Source organism: Brachypodium distachyon, chromosome 2 (assembly GCF_000005505.3).
Source record: "Brachypodium distachyon strain Bd21 chromosome 2, Brachypodium_distachyon_v3.0, whole genome shotgun sequence".
Lineage (NCBI taxonomy): Eukaryota > Viridiplantae > Streptophyta > Magnoliopsida > Poales > Poaceae > Brachypodium > Brachypodium distachyon.
The window spans coordinates 33,640,632-33,659,910 of record NC_016132.3 but is presented as its reverse complement, the minus strand read 5'-3'; the positions used below and the strand labels follow the sequence as shown (position 1 = coordinate 33,659,910).

Below are 19,279 nucleotides of genomic sequence, written 5' to 3'. Positions count from 1 at the left end.
AAAAGTTGCAATAATATTGTATATAATAATGAGTTTCGTTTAATTTAGTGGATAGTCTAATTTGTTTTGTTGATAGCAAGGCATGGGTATTTAGCTAGTGTATTGAGACTAGGAAACCGATGCTACACGTGTATCATATATTGAAGAAGAGATACTGCAGAGCAGTCACAACGCCTCTAGGGCGTGCAAAATAGACAATTACTCACACGGACGCCACATCCTACCCACTAAGCTACCATCTCCGTGCCCTTTGAAGAGACCCGCCTACCACCAGAGTCTACCCTCTGTTTCAATCGTATGAGGAGTACTCGAGATCTCCGGCCGCGCCCCATCAAAGACGATTGCATTCCGTAGCTTCCAAATGGACCACAAATGAGGATGATACCAGTTGCCAGATCCCTCTTGTCCGAAGTATCCACCCTCAAATCCGCCCACCACTCTGCCGGGGAGCTATCCCAGCTGGACACGTGTATATAAATGTTTGGAATTTTGAAACCAAACTAGGTATGTAGCTCGAGAAACATGATAAAGAAGTAGACAAATCCATCAGATGATGGGTTGAATTAACAACATACTTTAGATTAGTCTAGTATTGCACGGGTCTGCAGTTCAAAACCAATATAAATCTTATTATTTTATTAATATATAATGAGTAAAATGCACCGGAAGTCCCTATTCTTTCGCAAAGGTGTCAAGTATGTCCCTAATCTTTCAAAACACACGTTTAGGTCCTGATTGTTTGATAAGTGGTTCATCCCAGGTCCCTCCGCTGTATGCGCAGCTCCGGCCGCATGACGTGGCTGCCCCCTAAGGCTTTGGGCCCACACGTCAGACGAGGATGTGGTGTTGCAATCTTACAAAACCCTCCCCCCCCCCCCCCCACACACACACCTATTCTCCTCTCATTTCGCAGCCCTCTCTCCTTCTCCTCACCTCACTGGTGTTCGACGAGGCGATGGCTAGACGGCGGAGGGGGCTGGCGGCTCCGTCGCGGTTGCTTGGCGGCAGAGTTTGCGGCCAGCGAGATGGAAGTGGAGAACGGATGGCTGGACCGCGAAATGCAAGAGACTTACACGCAGGGATTTTCTATAAGATGGCAACGCCACGTCTTCGCCTGACTTGTGGGCCCAAATCCTACGTGTCAGCCACATCATGCGGCCAGAGCTATGCATACAGCCGAGGGACCTAGGATGAACCACTTAACAAACAATGAGGACCCAAATGTGCATTTTTTTACTGTATATAATTTGTGTGGCTTAAAATTATACGTCGTATTCATACTCAAACGTAGTGTTTGCTAATGTTTATGATTTGGATGACATAAATCATGTGTTAAAAGTAATTTTGGTGAGTGACTGCATGGAAACAAATGAAATTGGGCCAATGGTCTACATATCTACTCCCTCCGTTCCTAAATACTTGTCGTGGTTTTAGTGAGGGAGTACAGATTTAAAAAAGAAAACGAAAAATGGATGGTACGCCCGCTTACACTGACTTTGGGGTCCCACCCCCACCCCACTCGAGCTCGACACTACGGGAGAAACCGGCTTTGCCGGAGGCCAGGGGCTGCCGGCAAAGCCACCTTTGCCTTTGGCAAAGCCTTTGCCGGCGGCTTTCCGTCGGGGCCACCGGCAAAGCCCGTCGGCACGGAGATCCACCGGCAAAGGATTCTTTGCCGGTAGCTTTCGTACGGGTCCGTCGGCGAAGCCTTTGCCGACGGCAAAAACCACGGCCTCCGGCAAAGAAAAGGGATCACAGACGGCGGTGGCGTTAACGGCGAAGAACGCTCTGGGCCCACATGTCGGGCCTTTGCCGGCGGCTAGGGAAAAAGCCGCCGGCAAAGGTCCGACACGTGGCTCCTGCCGGGCCGGCCACACGTGCCGGGTGGTGGCCCCCGTGTCGGCGCCTTTGCCGGCGCCAGGTAAAATGCCGCCGGCAAAAGGCAGGCACGTGGCACGCCGCGAGCCGGCCACACGTGCCGGGTGGTGGCCCACCTGTCGGCCTTTGCCGGTGGCCAGGTAAAATGCCGCCGGCAAAGGGCAGGCACGTGGCATGCCGTGAGCCGGCCATGCGTGCCGCGTGGTGGCCCACCTGTCGGCCTTTGCCGGCGGCCGGCGAAAATGCTGGCGGCAAAGGCGGACATGTGGCACGATCTGGGGAGAGGCCTGACTTACCCTTTGCCGGCGGCCAGGACTGTGGCCGTCAGCAAAGGATTTTTTTTTGGTTTTTTATTGCAGCAATTTAAAATATTTTGACAGCACATATATATAGATATATATTCAGACGCATCACAGCAATACATCCACACAAAATCATACACGCATACACATATAGCAACGACTGCAAGGGCACCAAGCACGCTCTTCTCCTCTAGCAAATGCAACCTCCAAGAAATCTTTCGTGTTTTTCATCCAATCATCATCTCGGTCTGTCCGACTACGGCGGCCACTGTACATCCACCGACGATCAGCCATTCTTTGCTATTTTGGGATACCACATGACACCAAAGGGATATACGGTTTAATAACGCAACTAACAACACAAGTAATTAGTTTCGTCAAATTAATTACGTCACATATTTTATTTGTTCACTGAAAAGGGCATGTGCTGAACTATTCCACTAATAGGTAAGGATAGGTCCTAATCCACCCGACGGTGTGTAGATTGGGCCGTTTTCGTGCTCCAGTCTGGCTCCCGACGGAAACGAACCCAATCTACACACCCTCGGGCTGTCCAAAAAATGTGGACAATCCAAAAGAGTTACGCTTATAGATATGCAAAGACTTGCATATTTAAATACGTAACCCTTTCAGACGGGAGACGCATAGGGTTACGCGACTTTGACATTTAAACTACAAGTGTCATCGGCTCGATGGCCGGGACAGAGCAAAAGGGGAAGGCAAGATAGAGGGAGATGCTCACCAAGCTACACCATAGACGAAGTAGTCGAGGTCGATGTCACCTACATGAGCATGAACATTTTGTAAGCATATAGTTATACAACAATCAAAGAATCACCAACATTTACCTAACTAAAAGCTAGCATATCCAAATACTCACTATCATAACTACAAACTATAAATGCACAAGATTTATCTTACAAGCATACAAGCTAGCAAATTTATTAACCTAGTACAAATTAAGCTACGATATGCATACAAATTAAGCTACTATAGTTACTATATGCATACAAGTTAAACTACAAGCTTCTAATTAACTTGCATATTACACATTTATTTTGTTGGTCAACTTTACTTCTGTTTTCTTTAGGTAACACAAGCAGCTAGGTCGATGCATATACAAAAATTAAACTATATTATGCATATACAAAAAGGCTCACCAGAGGGGGGAAGTTGGCTGGAGAGGGGGGAGAGGCCGCCGGCAGGCGGAGGAGAGGGGAGGAGGGGACGCCGGCCGGCAGGGGGAGGAGGCCGGGGCGGCGAGGAGGGGGGGAGAGCGGAGTCGGCAGGGGCGGTGGGTCGCAAGGGGGAGGGGCGGGGGCAGTGAGGCGTGGGGAGTGGGGATCCGGCCTGGGGGCGAGGGGCGGGGGCGGCGGCGGCGGCGATGGATGGCGGTGGCGGTTGGGCGCGAGAGAGAGGGAAAGAGACAGTGCGCGAGAGATAGAGAGAGAAAGAGAGCGTGGGTTTCTAGGGTTTTTTTCAAGCACGATTTGCCAGCGGCCCACAAAAAGCCGCCGGGAAAGAACCCTTTGCCGACGGCCCGACAAAAAGCCGCCGACAAATAATTTTTCCATTTTGTTTTTTCCGGTTTTTATTTTAATTATTCATTAAAAACTGGGGTTTTCCTGTCACTTTAGACTTCCTTTTTGTTCTATTAGGACATTTGAACATGAAAAACCAAAAATCTACCCAATTTCTCAAAGAATTCTGCTCCGTCCGTCCGAATTGCGACTTTCCCCCCCTAAGTCCAGAACTTTCGTGCGGGTTAGTCCAGTTTTGTGAAGGAAGTGCAACCTCGGATACTTGGATTGTGTTTTCCTCTTAACACCATCTTTATGTACCCATTTGATGACATCATCCAAGATTTCAAGTTCTCTCGACCATTCGTCGTTTGATTTGAAGCATCGCCCCCTCCTGCGGGCTTCGTGGCGTCTACGGGATAGCTTTTCACCAAAACATTAGTTTTCCTGATGTTTTGCTCTTACTCAGTGTTCTATTGCCACATGGGCACATGTAAAACAAAAAACCTACCCCAAGCCCTGACAGAATTCTTCTCCCTCGGTCCGAATTGCGTGTTTTCCTCACTCTAGCGCTTGGATTTTAATGTTCCTTACTGTTTTGTTAACTAGCTTTTCACAAAAACTTGGGTTTTCATGTCACTTTACTCTATCAAAGTGTTTTATTAGGACATGTCAACATGAAAAAGCAAACATCTACCCAAGTCCTCAAAGGATTCTGCTCCGTCCGTCCGAATTGCGACTTTTCCCCCTCTAATTCCAGAACGTTCGTGTGGGTTAGTCTACTTTGTGAAGGAAGTGCAACCTCAGATACTTGGATTGTGTTTTTCCTCTTAACACCATCTTTATATACCCATTTGATTACATCATCCAAGATTTCAAGTTCTCTGGACCATTCGTCGTGTGATTTGAGGCATCGCCCTCTCCTGCGGGTCTCATGGCGTCTGCGGGGTAGCTTTTCACCAAAACTTATGTTCTCAAGTCACTTTACTCTACCTTTGTGTTGTACTAGCACATGAGGACATGAAAAACGAAAAAGCTACCCAAGTCCTGCAAAGAATTCTCCTCCGTCCGTCCGAATTGCGACTTCCCCCCCCCTAAGTCCAGAACTTCCGTGCGGGTTACGCTAGTTTCTGAAGGAAGTGCAAGCTCAGATACTTGGATTGTGTTTTCCTCTTAACACCATCTTTATGTACCCATTTTATGACATCATCGAAGATTTCAAGTTCTCTAGACCATTCGTCGTGTGATTTGAGGCATCGCCCCCTCCTGCGGGCCACGTGGCGTCTACGGGGTAGCTTTTCACAAAAACATTGGTTTTCCTGATGTTTTGCTCTTACTTAGTGTTCTATTGCTACATGGGCACATGTAAAACAAAAACCTACCCCAAGCCCTCACAGAATTCTTCTTACTCGGTCTGAATTGCGTGTTTTCCTCACTAGGGCTTGGGTTTTAATGTTCCTTAGTGTTTTGTTACTAGCTTTTGTCGTCGCTCGGTGCTCCGACACCGGGAGCGTGCGGCCACGTCCCCCTTTTAGGTTCGGTAGGGGCGTCTGGGGCGGAGACCCGGCGATCACCGGACCGGCCGATGAGGTCCCACGGGGCCGGTGAGACAAAGTGCTAAGGGTGCGCGCTGACCCTAGAACAAGTGCAAGCACGTTTTTTACCCAGGTTCGGGCCACCCGAAGGTGTAAAACCCTACATCCTGCCTGTCTGAGCTGATATTGATTACAGATCAAATGTATACAAGTTGCCCGGGCAAGCTCCCGGGCTTCCTCTCAGCCGCCGCTGCTTGATCCCTTGCAGAACGCGGCAACTCTGCGTGTCGGGGGTGGAGTTGCTGTGGATGGGGCAGCGGGGCGTGTCGCCCTGCTTCCTGCCAGACTCTCCACCCGGCGAGGCCTTCTTCGTGGGCCTCACTGCAGGAGCCCCCGAGTCCGCAGCGAGGACTTGTTTCCCGCTGCACTTGCGGGAACCCTTCTTCTGCAAGCCCTCGCCAGGGCGCGCGGCAGCCTGGGCTGCCAGCTCGGGCGCTAGGCGCCCTTCCTCGGCCATGGTGTACAAGTCCTGCGTCGTCCGGATCCGATACGTGCTCAGCTTCTCACGCATCTTGAGATCGCGGACGTTGATGGCGAAGGTGTTGATAATGGCGGCCGCCTCCACCTCCGGGATGGAATAGGAGAGGTTGGAGAAGCGGTTGACGAAGGCCCGCAACGTCTCTCCCGGTTTTTGCACAATAGTGTGCAGCTCCTCCATGGTTCCCGGGCGCTTATAGCCGCCCCGGAATGCGCTCACGAACTGCTCGCGCAGGTCAGCCCAAGTGGCGACGGACCCGGCGGGCAGGTTGAGCAACCAGATTCGCGCTGCTCCCTTCAGGACCATCGGGAACCAGTTCGCCCTGACCTTGTCGTCGACACCGATGGCATGCATGCCCAACGTGTAGGTCAGGAGAAAATCCTTGGGATTAGCGGTCCCGTCGTACGTACCAAGCGCGGGCGCTCGGAACTTACGGGACCACGTCACCCGCCGCAGCTCGCGCGTGAACGCGGTGCAGCCGTCCTCGGGGCCCATGGGAGCGTCTTCCTGCTCCTGTGGGCGCTGGCGCTCCACCTCGCGCCTGTGCCGGCGCTCCAAGCGCGGGCGCAGATCCTCCTGCTGGCGGGCATTAAAGATGCCACGCACATCGCCCCCGGAACGGTGGGCGATGAGTTCGAGGATCCCTCCGGGCCGCCGTCTCCTTGGCCTTGCTGAGGAGGGGGAGGGTTCTCCCCCTGTCGTGAGGCGGGTGGCGCGTCTCCGCGCTCTGGGTTCCGCCCATGGCCGAAGCCTACCGGGGCGCCCTCGCCTTGCGGCTGCTGGGCGGCCAGGGCGAGAAGCGCTTCCAACTCCTCGCCCCACGTCTCGTGCGCCGGCGTGCCCTGCTGCGGCTCGTACCGCACCATGCCGCGCGCGGCAACGATGGCTTTAGCCGGGGTTCGCACGGGGGGCAGCCGGTTCCCTATACCGCTACTTCCCGCCCTGGCCCCTAACGCCTCCGGGTGTGCAGGGTGCGAACCCCCAGGGGTTGCCCGTGACGCGGCATGCTCTTGATGCCGCTGCCGCGGGGCGTCCTCGGGCCGCGACTCAACCCGTTGGCTGGCCCAGGCGACGCCGTGCGTGCTCGCCCGACTGCCCCCGGCACTGGGGGCAGCCGGTCCCCTTGGCCGATTGTCGGCCGACGGCCAAGGAGGTGGCAGGGGCAGCTGCGTTTGCTGCACCCTCGAGGGCTCGGGGTTCTCTTGAGCCCCCGACTCGGGTCGCACGTCGTGCGACCGCGTGTGAGCCGCTGGGGCCTCACGCGGGTCTATGCGGGAGTCACCAGCCCGCTTGGGGGGCATGGTGACTAGGCTCGTCGACGAAGAAGAGTGAAGCCGATGCCGACGGAATCTTCTGCTGCCGGCGATCTCCGGCATTGTCCACTCCCGCGCCCCCTACCTGGCGCGCCAGATGTTGTCGCTCGGTTCTTCGACACCGGGGGTGTGCGGCCACGTCCCCCTTTTAGGTTCAGTAGGGGCGTCTGGGGCGGAGACCCGGCGATCGCCGGCACGGCCGATGAGGTCCCACGGGGCCGGTGAGACAAAGTGCTAAGGGTGCGCGCTGGCCCTAGAACAAGTGCACGCACGTTTTTTACCCGGTTCGGGCCGCCCGGAGGTGTAAAACCCTACGTCCTGCCTGTCTGAGCTGATATTGATTACAGATCAAATGTGTACAAGTTGCCCGGGCAAGCTCCCAGGCTTCCTCTCAGCCGCTGCTGCTTGAGCCCTTGCAGAACGCGGCAACTCTGCGTGTCGGGGGTGGAGTTGCTGTGGATGGGGCAGCGGGGCGTGTCGCCCTGCTTCCCGCCAGACTCTCCACCCGGCGAGGCCTTCTTCGTGGGCCTCACGGCAGTGTCTAAGTATTCCTCTCAGTGTCTAAGTATTCCTCACTGCTCTATGCTGGCTGTCTACTGGAACCAACTGACCAACTTACTAACCTACCAACTGTCTAACCCCTTTGACCGTTGGCATGGGTCCTCCTTTTATACACAAGGGGATGCCACATGTGCCACGGTGCATGAGCTACAAGTGTCCAACGGGGAGGCATGCAACTCTCTCCGGTGAGCTGGTGGCGTGCATGGGTGCCACCTTCGCTGCTAGGGGCCTAAGACCCTAGGGTAGGATTAGACAACCATTGTTTCTTGGATCGGACGGGTAACTACTCGTCGGTCGGCTCGTTTACTGAGCCGCGCGCCTTACTCCTTGCCTTGGTGGGACCGCACGTTCCGCGGTCGCCACGCGTCCGTGCGGCACTGTCCATCGGGCCCCACGCGTGAGGCGGGGGTACGCGCCCGGGAACCCCCGCAAGTCGACCCCCGGAAGCACCCGGGCCCGGCGCACCCGAGAACCCCCTCCCGGGAAGCAGCTTCCCGGGAGGTGCCCAGGCGGGAATATTCCCCGAAGCCCCGCTAGCCCCTTTCGGGCTGGTGGCTTGCCGGGGAGCTCATAGACGCTCCCCGGGATGAGACCTTCCCGGGAACCCAGAAAAGGGGCCCGCGCGTCGCGCAGCGGTGGTACCCCGGGTGCCACGTGTGCGACAACTTTTTACCAAAACTTGGATTTTCATGTCACTTTACTCTATCATAGTGTTGTATATATTAGGACATATCAACATGAAAAAGAAAACATCTACCCCATGGACCGACTAAATTATGTTCCGTCGGTCTGAATTGAGACTTTTTCCTTCAAGTGTGGAACATTCATGCCCATTCGCTAGTATTGTTTGCAAAGGAAGTGTCACATCAGGGCTATGGATTTGATTTTACCATTAACACACCCTTCATTTACATATACATGGCACACCATGCACAAGGTGAAAGCCAGGAAACCATTTGTTTCGTCATTTCATGCGTCTATGAACCGATCGTAACCAACTAACTCACGGCCATGCAAATTTATGATTTCGGAAACTAAATTTTATAAGTGCAAATTGGGTTCAATCTAAACAACAATATATATTGCTCTATGTGTTTACAATATCGTTCATTTACATAACAACCAAACAAAAAAAGGAAAAAATAACAAGCTTTGCCGACGGCTATTGTGTGGACCAGCTTTTTATTGGGGCCGCCGGCAAAGAGAATTTTTGTTTTCGTTCGGTTTAATTCGGACGGCGGATTTTTGAAAAAAAATTGGGCTTTGCGGGCGGTCTTTCCGCGTAGCCTCCGGCAAAGACCAATTATTATTTTGTTTTTTTTCATCGGTTAAATTCGGACAAGGGGACGCGAAAAAAAATACTTTGGGTTTTGCTATCGGCCTATTCTCGTGGCCGCCGGCAAAGAGCAATTTCTTTTTTTTAATTCGTTGGTGCGCGTCTAAAGTTGAACGGCACGCGCGAGAAAATGAATCACTTTGCCGGCGGCATTTTTTGGTGGCCGCCGGCAAAGATAGTTTTCTTTTCCTTTACCGCCGGCCGTTTCGCCCGCCGTTAACCTCGCACGCGGGCCCACGTGCAGGGTTTCTTTGCCGCGGGCCGTTCTTTGCCGACGGCTTTTCTTAGGATTTGCCGGCTGCCCGCCCTATGCCGTGGGATTTTCCGCCGGCCCACGGCATATGAGCTCCCTTGCCGGTGGCCCGATAGAAAGCTGCCGGCAAAGGGGGTTGCCGCTGGCAACGGCAAGTTTCAACCCCCTTTGCCGGCAGTGCGAGCCTGTTGAACCCAACCATGTAGCACGGGAACAGCCAAACCCTACTCTGTTCTCGCGCTCTCCTCCCAAACCCTCGCTCGCCGCCGGTGTCGCACCATGCTGCCGCCGGCGATGATTGGCGAACTCGTCGAAGTGGTCTCCCTGTAGCAGACAGCACCAGCTCTGCTCTCCAACCCACCCAGAACCCTCGTCTCCGCTGCCGCGCCATGCCGCCGCCGCCGCCGGTGCTGCTGAACGAGCTCCTCAAGGAAGTCTTCTTCCGCCTTCCGCCGGATGAGCCAGAGCACCTCATCCGCGCCTCCGCCGTCTGCACGCCGTGGCGCGGCATCCTCGCCGACGTTCCGCCGGCGCTACCGCGAGTTCCACGGGACACCTCCCGTCCTGGGACTCCTCCATAGCGCTGCAGGAGATGGCCGCTATTACTCCCGATTCGTCCCCACCTTCGCCTTTCGCCCTGCAGAGACCGACCTTCCCAGCTGGGTTGCCATGGACTGCCGCCACGGCCGCGCCCTCTTCTTCACCTCCAGCCGGGATATCTAGGTGGGTTATGAATTCGTCGTCTGGGACCCGATGACGGCCGACGAGCGCCGCGTGCCCTTGCCGGCCAACATGGACCTCGCTGCAGGATTTGGCGTGGCGGTGCTCTACGCTGCCCAAGGCTGTGACCACCACGGTTGGCAAGGACAAGGAGGGCCGTTCCGTATGGCAGTCGTGTCTACCTCATATGTGGTCGGAGATGGAGTCACGTCCGCCCGCTTGTACTTGTCGGAGACTGGCTTGTGGGGCGAGCTCACCTCTGTTTACTATCTCAATGCCTGTGTACGGAATATGCCTAGTGTCCTTGTGGGTGATGCGCTCTACTTCACCTGCTTTGGAAATCACATTGTCAAGTACTGGCCACACTTGACTTGTCAGTGTTTGAGAAGCCAATCATGGACACTGGGAGACTCGTCAGAGCAAGAATAATAGATGAGCTAGCTGTTGGCTATAAGCCAATGCCATGTCACATAAAGCCATCACTGGTATAATAGACTGGCTGTTAGGTTGGCTCTATGAGTATTTAAACATTTAATGTACGCATGTACTTTGACCAATGAAAAGAGAAACAAGTTATAAAATATTGAGAGGAAAAAAGCAACCACCCACCTAGAGCTAGCAGCAGGCTGCATGCCGGCTCTTCTTTCTTTGGAACCTGTGCTACAACGAGTGACTATTGAAGCGCCAGCTCCTTCTCTTTCCTCCCTTCTTTTCTCTTCCACGTATGATTTCTGATGACATGGAAACCTTGTAGCCGGCTGAGAACGCTCTATTATTCTTGCTCTTACAGTGGAAGACGGTGGGCTTGTATTCACTAGTGTGAATGGCACAACCTTAACGCTGTGGTCGAGTGAGACTGGCCCTTATGGAGCCGTGGGATGGGCACAACACAGGGTAATCGATCTCATGACGCTGCTCCCTGATGGTGCCCTCTCGGTCCCAACATTGTCTATTAGGCCGCTCATTACACATGTGCATGGCTTCATGAATGGCATCCAATTAATTTTCGTGGGCACGCATGTTGGTGTCTACATGGTCGAACTCAAGTCAGGGAGAGCCAAGAAGGTGCTAGAGCAGCTCAATGAATTTAAGAAAGTCTTTCCCTATGCGAGCTTCTGCATTCCAGGTTCGTGCATGTAACAATGTGCAATCCTTTGTTGCGAATTGCGTTCTATCTATGGAACTTAACAACATAAACAAATAGTATGGCACTTGGCAATGTGACCATATAGATTGACTTGGGTCGTTGTGGTTTGGAGTAATCAAATCAGCTTATTTTATTTTCTAAATTCTTACAGCAATGGATTACAAGTTCATCTTCTCTTCATGGTTTTGTGTATTTCTGGATTTACCTAGTGCTGCTTGGGTTAGATTGACTTGGATCGTTGTGGTTCGGAGTAATCAAATCAGCTTTTTTTATTTTCTAAATTCTTACAGCAATGGAAGCAGCTTATGCAGGCCAGGGGCAATGATTCAGTGTTTCAAGTGTTTGGGAGCCTCTAGTTGCTAGAGCAGAAGTTTCTGAATGAAGAAGAGGTAGTAGTGATGTTAGATACGACACAAGTGCGTATTTGAATATGTAAGGTTACTGCTGATCTTAGTCTTGGTTTATGGAACTCTGTAACAGGTTGATTTGGTACCTTGTTTGTTTAGCAAGTGCTTCTATGTAAGCTGGTATCCCAGCATGACCCTCCTCACTCTGGAGCTCAAAATGTCAGTTTGGATTTTGGAATGAAAAATTGTGAATTAAAGCTTCATTTTGATTAAAATTATCTATGCTTGTGAAAATAACTACAGGAAGTTTACAGTTAAGAGCGCATTTCATATTCTCTGAGTCACTCTTACCTAACTTGGTTTTGCTTCATTTGTTGTGCCTTGGAAATGGCTGTGTATAACTTGAAATCTCTTAATTTATTACCATGCTCCTTTGTGGCCAATCTGGAGCAAACACTGTAGACCAAACCCCAACCTTGTAAACCTGCAAAACAAGATACCTGATTTATGTATGGTTCTTGAACTACGGCATGTTCTTAAGCTCTAAGCACTGTATCTTGTTAGGGTTTGCTACTGGTCGATTTCTATAGCCGATATGCATACAGTATGTATATCCATTAACTTGTGTCTGCTTTGATATTATCTTATGAAGCTTTGAGGTGTTTTATTTTAAAGTCTGCTATTAGCAAGCCATCATCATGGTAACTGTATGTTCTTTGTAATTATCTGTGACCTTGAGATATGATCTGTATTTCTGATTTGAATTTCACCTATGTGAGCTGATGTTGCTTTCATGCCTGTGAAGGCAGTTTGGAGGCGAAGATGTATTGAATCTACTCTCTTTTTCTTTCTTTTTTCTTTTTGCAAACGTTATCCTGTCTAGCTCAAGTTCCATTTCTTAAAAAGGTTATCCTGGATAGTAGTGCCAGCCTTTTATGGCATACACTTGGGTTAGAGGTATTGAAGTTACTTTCATGTTTGTATAAGCATGGTTAGTCAAGTACTGCAAAACCTGACAAGCTTATGACTGAGAACTGGCATTGGTAAGCTATGTGAATCTGCGAAATAAGTTTTTCTTTCTTTGCTGGTCATAGTAAGGATTCGGTGTTGTGGCTTACTTTTTTTGCATCTTGAAGTTGAACCTTTATGTCTGGTGAAGGTTCTGCACTGTGGCTTGCTTAATGGAGTTACAGGTCATGGAATGCTCGAGTAGGCCACTTGAAAGTTGCAACTGAAGATATCCCAACTGTCTTTCAGAAACAAGGCTTGAACTGAACTGAGAGGTCACGGTGACACAATACATCAGATTTCATTTCAGAAGCAAGAGCACTGAGCAGCATTAACGGAGCTTAAGGCCTTGTTCACAGGCCAAAAACAAGGAGATGAAAAATACTGACATCATCAAAGAATAGTACTACATCAGGTATTGATTATTTGATTTGCTGTGGATATGGTGTTCATCGAGATGCTGTACTCGTTGGATAAGCTCTGCTGCTCTGGTACAGGTGCTGGTCCCAGTTTGTCGACCTCAGGTTCCATATCCCCTTGTTGTGCAACGAACACCAAGATGACCTCAGGTTCCATATCCATTGGTTCTTTAGTTGGCTTGTTTAAATTAAGTAAATAGCAAGTCATCACGGTCGGTTAGTATTGGCATGGCAATTTGGAGGTGAAAATTTACTGAATTTCCTCTGTTTTTTCTTTTCTTGAAATTGATCTTGTTCCGGTTGTATCATTTCTTGAAAAGGTTGTCCCAAATAGAAGTTCGTTTCAGCATTTTAAGTCATGCACTTGGAATAGTAATATTGAAGTTATGCTCATGTTTCTACAGGTTGGTTAAGTAATGCAAAGCCTGAAGAAAATCTTGAACAAGCCTAAATCAGCCTACTGGGCCTTCATTCTGAAGGTATGCCACATCCTTATAAACTCATGCATAACCGAAAATTTTGAACAGGAACACATATTTTGGAGTAAACCTTGGTGCTCCATCTGTAGTTTAATTCATGGCTAATTATTTAAGCAACAACATTCCACAGCTTATCCGGAGATAATCGAGAACCTCTGGGTTCAGGGTCAAAAGCAATGGGAGTTCCTTATTGTCAACACTTCCTTTGAACAGCCAGCTGTGAACACTATTTTGCAGACTTCAATCCTACAGGCAAATCAGGAGGATGAGCTATATTGGATTCATAGGCCAGCATAGAAAGCCCAGCCGTAATGATCTTATTTTCAACAACAAAAAGATTGGACCGTGAATGCAGGGTTTTCGTGCTGCTAGTGCTCTAGGTGCTGTCTGCTCCAACAAGCCCTCTGGAGGAGGTACGCTCTTACCCTGCTCCCCAATCCTCTCACGCTGCATCTCCAGGCCAATGCAGCGCTCTGCTCTACAGTGCATCCTCTCACAACAAACCTCCATTGCATGTGCTTTACTCCATAACCCCAGGATCCTAGGTGCAGTTAAAATTAGTGAATTACTGTTCCAGAATACTTTTTCTAAAGCAGGCCTGGGTATTCTTCATATTCAGCCTCTGTCTCCCCATAAAAGCCTATTAAAGAAACTTCTATTGCCAGGCTCGGGCTATGCTTCTTGCTAGCCGGATGGCACATCGTTTCAGCTTGCAGGGAATGGCATATATGACTGATGACAAGATCCCTAGCCAAAGCTGGCAGCTGCCTGCTGCCCAACTTGATCTCATGAGCTCTCCCTGGCACTGGTCAATTTTCGGCTGGAACTTGATCACGCTTTTCAGACAAAATTCTGCAGGAAAACTATGATATTCACTAGATCCCAAAGAGCTAGTTACAAGGTTCACCCTCCCAAAACCCTCGCCGCCGCCGTTGCGCCATGCTGCCGCCGGCGATGCTCTCCCTGTAGCATCCAGCACAGGAACCCACCTACTCTGCTCCGTGCTCGCGCTCGTCGCTAATCCCCACCCACCCAAAACAATCGTCTCCGCCGCCACGCCATGCCGCCGCCGGCGGTGCTGATGAACGAGCTCCTCGAGGAGGTATTCTTCCGCCTTTCCGGATGAGCCAGAGCACCTCGTCCGTGCCTCCTCCGTCTGCAAAGCAGCGGCGCCGCATCCTCACCAACCGCGGGTTCCGCCACCGCTACCGCGAGTTCCACGGGACACCTCCCGTCCTGGGATGCTTCCAGAACATCAGAGCCAGAGGAGACTGCCGATTTGTCCCCACCTCCGCATTTCAACCTGCCGTGGCTTACTTTCACAGATGGGTTGCGCTGGACTTCCGCCACGGCCACGTGCTCTTCTGCGCCAACATCAAGGGGGTTATGAATTATGAACTCGTCGTCCGGGACCCGATGACGGTCGAAGAGCGTCGTGTGCCCTGGCCGGACCACGGTACTACGAGCTCCAGCATTGCAGTGCTCTGCACCACGGATGGCTGTGACCACAACGGTTGCCAAGGACAAGGAGGACCATTCCGTGTTGTGGCCGTTCTGTCTACCGGATGGGACGGCAGTCACATTCCGTCCCATCCACCTGCTTGTACTCATCGGAGGCTGATGGGTGGAGCGAGCTCACCTCTGTTGACAATCTCACTGCCTGAGGCTTGAATATGCCTACCATCCTTGTGGATTACGCGCTCTACTTCAGCAGCAATGGTAATCAGATTGTCAAGTGCCAACTAGCCACACTTGAGTTGTCAGAATTTGAGAAGCCGGTCATGGGCAATGGGGGGTAACTCATTAAAACAGAACACAGTGGGTTGGGATTTGCTTTCCGTGAATGACACAACCTTAACCCTGTGGTCAAGTGAGACCAGCCCTGATGGAGCCATGGGATGGGCACAAAGAGGGTAATCGATCTCATGACGTTGCTCCCTGATGGTGCTCTCTCGACCCCAACATTGTCTAGTACGCCGTACATTATGCGTGTGTATGGCTTCATGGATGTCACCCACGCAGTTTCAGGATGATCCAGGAAAGGGCTCAAGCAGCCTTGCCAATTTAGGGAAGCCTTTCCCTACGCGAGCTTCTGCATTCCAGGTATCCCTTGCGTGCATGTAACCATGCGCAATCCTTTGTCGCGATATATTTATGGCACATAAAAACATAAAAAGAATATGTCACTTGGTGATGTGACCATACTGATGATGATGTATGTTGTTGTTCTCGACAACAATTAGAATAAGAGGTGCCGGGTATAAAAGTTGGGCGTGTACGCCGGTCTTATAGCGAAGGTCGTCATACACTTAGACAAGTTGTGAATGAACATGCTAACCACGGATACGACCATTAGAACCCTAATTGTTGGTTTATCTAATAACAATTATAATCAGGTGAATTTAATTACAAAATGTTTTCAATATGTTACTTGCAAAGAGGCGGAGCTATTATCTTGTGTAATCTTATTATGTAGGCATCTTATTAAACTTTATAAGTCCAAAGTGAAGATGAAGTGTGATAGCCTGCAAAGAGAGATTCAAAGTGAAGCCTATCAAGTCTACTTTCCAACAAATCAAACGGCACATGATTCGGAGCTTGATAGAGAAAGATATCACGAATTAAAGTTGAATCCGATTCGGGTCCGAACTGTCAGGAGACCCGAATTTGTTTTAATCACCCAGGCTGCATACGGAGTTCAAATCAAGCAAACAAGTACTTGTTGGAAAGGTAATTACAATAACTTTCCAACGGATCTAGCCCCATCAAGAGATTCGACTCATGCTGACCGTGGCGGACAAAACAAGCTGACGGATCTGTTTTTCTGTTTCCTAAAGAGTTGTAGTTTGTTAGGAAAGTTAGAGATAGAGTGGATTTCGGCCTCCTTACTCAAGGTGGACGAAAATATCTCTCCCTCCTCCTTTATATACCCCATGAGCCCCCCTAAGGAGTCTTGAGTTTTGATTAGATAAAGTTTAGCCATCTTTGCTAGTTTCGTGTAATCGCGTGTGTCGGTTAGACCACCTGTTTTACCGTCGTCAAGACTCCAACTTATCGTCTCGTTGAGACATTGGTTTGATATAGTATATTCGCAATTTTAGATTGCATCCGCTATTTATCTTGTTCTTGCTTGTTCTTCGATTGCTTGCAGGAACAAAGATCTTCGTGGTCAGGTTGATCGTGCCCCCGCGGGATTAATAACCTTTTGGAGTTGGTGTATCGATTGCTAAGGCGCTGCCTCCTAGGCCGTAGTCGGATCGTCAACGTCACCTCCTACCCAAATCGAGAGTTACCAATCTCATCGAAAAATCAAGCCACCCCGACCCACATCACATGGTATCAGAGCTTAAGGTTGCTCGGTGAGATTTTTCCAGTTTATCCGTAGTTTAGATCTGTTTTTACCTATCGTCCTGAAAAAGCCAAATAAAAATTAGAATTAGTTATCTTGTCCTAGAACCAATCTGAGCCTTGCAATTTTCACATTAGTATTTGCATTGTTGAATCTTTGCTGCATTAATTGTGTCGAGTTGCTGGATTAGATTGGATCGTTTTTCAGATTTTTTCTAGTAGATCGAACTTGCTTTTGGTTTTCTTGTTGTTCGTGTGATGCAAGTTTCCTTCATCAATCTTCCGCTGCCAAACTTCCTGCCACACCACCGCCATAATCTTCCGCCACCCCCATATCCTACACCGAGTCCCTCGTCGAGTCCTACACCGAGTCCCTCTTCAAATCCTACACCGAGTCCCTCGTCGAGTCCTACACCCTGTCCCTCTTCGAGTCCTACATCGAGTCGGCAAGTTATAGTTTTCAACCGCAAGTTCGAGTCCGAGTCCAATCAAGAGTGCTTTTGGAAAGTGTTTCATAATAGATCGAATTTTGTTTAGAGATCAAGTTGTTCGGAAAGTTGAAAAAAAAAGAAAGGAAAGAAAAAAAAAGGAAAGAAAGAAATAAAAAAAAGGGAAAAAAAAGAGAAAGAGTTCGAGTCAGTTTCGGACCCGAGTCCGAGTAGAATTTTAGTTTCGGGTGGTTTTAACCCGTGTTCAGTAAAACGGGCGTATCTTTTGCGTACCAACTCGGATTTGGACGTTCTTGGACTTTTTGGAAAGCTCACGACGAGGCACATCAGGAAATATCCAGGGAATCGCACTGCACTTTGACCCTCAAATTCGGTTTGTAAGGTGGACTTTCCGAGCTTCCAAGTTTCTGCATCCGTTTTCCGACGTCGCTGCAGCCCGGTGTTTCTCAGTTTTCTCCACCGTCCGACATCCGTTTTGAGTGATCTTGCTCTTGCTGGAAAGCTTGTGTCGATACGCTTCTAACCCATATTTTTCCATATTTTTCTGAATTTTTCTTACTACAGCCTTTTCTGTTCTTCAACAGACCGACGTACAATTTTCCAGTCCTTCTTTTGCGTGAGTTTCTGGGGTTAAAAAAAAAGAAAAAAAAAGAAGAAGAAAAGAATAAGAAGCCAAACAGAAGGCCACAAAAAGAAAAAAAAATCCAAGGGATTTACTTATTGTGCCATCTTTTGATCTATCTATTCCTACCTTCTTCAGTATCTAGGCTTAGATTAGTTCTGTAATTTGTTCTTATCGACTCCAGCAGCTAGGACTAGCATTATTGAGCATATTTTCAACTTTGCATTGCTGATTTGATTATTTGCTATTCCTTGCTACTCACAAAAGCCTCCAAGCTCCACAGATTCTACACCTAGGTTGGTTTGTTATCGAGGCATCGATACATTTAATCTTCGGAGGGCTTGGTCACGCCGCTGGCCATCACCTTCTTGTTTTGCATGGTAAGAACTTGTAAGAACTTGATTTTTAGCTTGAGAGTTGAGCGACTTGTAGCCACATCCTATTACATGATAGGAACATATTCCTGTGTTTTATTTCTTGTCTTATACTAACCATGACAGGACTTACACGAAGGATGGAAAATAGGCCTATGCTATCAAGTGACCGACATGAGCGTTTTTCACCACCTCCATCCTCCTCGTCTCTTGTTGACATTGGCAAGGCAAAGGTATATCGCAATCCTTGTAATGTCAATAATTGTTTTGGACCTTTCTTTGATGGAAATAATGATGTTGAAGCTTATATTGATTGGGAAATAGCTCTAATTGAGCAATTCACATGCTTCCATGTACTAGATAGTCGTAAGGTTCAAATTGCTAGTAGTAAATTTACTTTTGTTGCTTTATCTTGGTGGAGTGAGATAGTTAGAGAAAACAAAATACCTCACACTTGGATTGATATGAAAAAAATAATGAGAGAAAAATATGTTCCTTTGAATTATGCTCTTAACTTGCGTTCAAAATTACGATGTTTGACACAAGATGATAAAACTGTTGATGATTACTACAATGAGTTCCAAATTTTAACCTTGTGGGCTGGTTTAGATGAAACCGAACAAAGAAAAATGGATAGATTTTATTGTGGGCTTAACTTTGGTATTTCTTACATAATTGAATACGGAAAATACGACTCTGTATTGTGTTTGCTTAATCTTGCTCAGGAAGCGGAGAGGAAATTGGAGAGAAGGTGTACTAGAAACGTGTTGAGCCTACAAGGTAATGATAAAGATGATTGTGTTCCTGAACTAAATATGACATGTGATGAAATAACTGAGATACATGTTGAATTTTCTGCACCATGTGAAACTGTTGATTTACAACGTGATTCAAGTGCACCTACTGCTGAAATTAATTCTTCTAATGATTTACAGACTTGTGACGCGATGATTAAATTTGATTTATGTTGCATTGAATTAATTAAACAAGAAGAAGTGTTTCCTATGATTCCGCCTAATAATTCTTTATATTCTATTAAACTTGATGCACCTATATATTTGTCACATGCAATGGATAAAGTTTCTGAGTTAACAATTTCAAACTCTTTTGCTAATGCCCATGGATACACT

General features: G+C 49.0%; 1 long non-coding RNA gene across 3 annotated transcripts; it reads left to right on the top strand.

Moving 5' to 3' along the window:
• The first annotated feature begins 12,180 nt into the window (after positions 1 to 12,180).
• On the top strand, positions 12,181 to 18,114 carry LOC106866133. Of its 3 annotated transcripts, none has more exons than XR_002962833.1 (6): positions 12,181 to 12,493; positions 12,610 to 12,873; positions 12,956 to 13,027; positions 13,282 to 13,356; positions 13,487 to 13,769; positions 18,059 to 18,114. It is a non-coding gene; the product is annotated as an uncharacterized LOC106866133 (long non-coding RNA). The 3 variants fall into 3 exon arrangements; XR_002962832.1 differs by lacking the exon at positions 18,059 to 18,114 and adding an exon at positions 15,833 to 15,885; XR_001406064.2 differs by lacking the exon at positions 18,059 to 18,114 and adding an exon at positions 16,508 to 16,567 and having other exon boundaries at positions 12,185 to 12,493.
• The last annotated feature ends 1,165 nt before the right edge of the window (positions 18,115 to 19,279 follow it).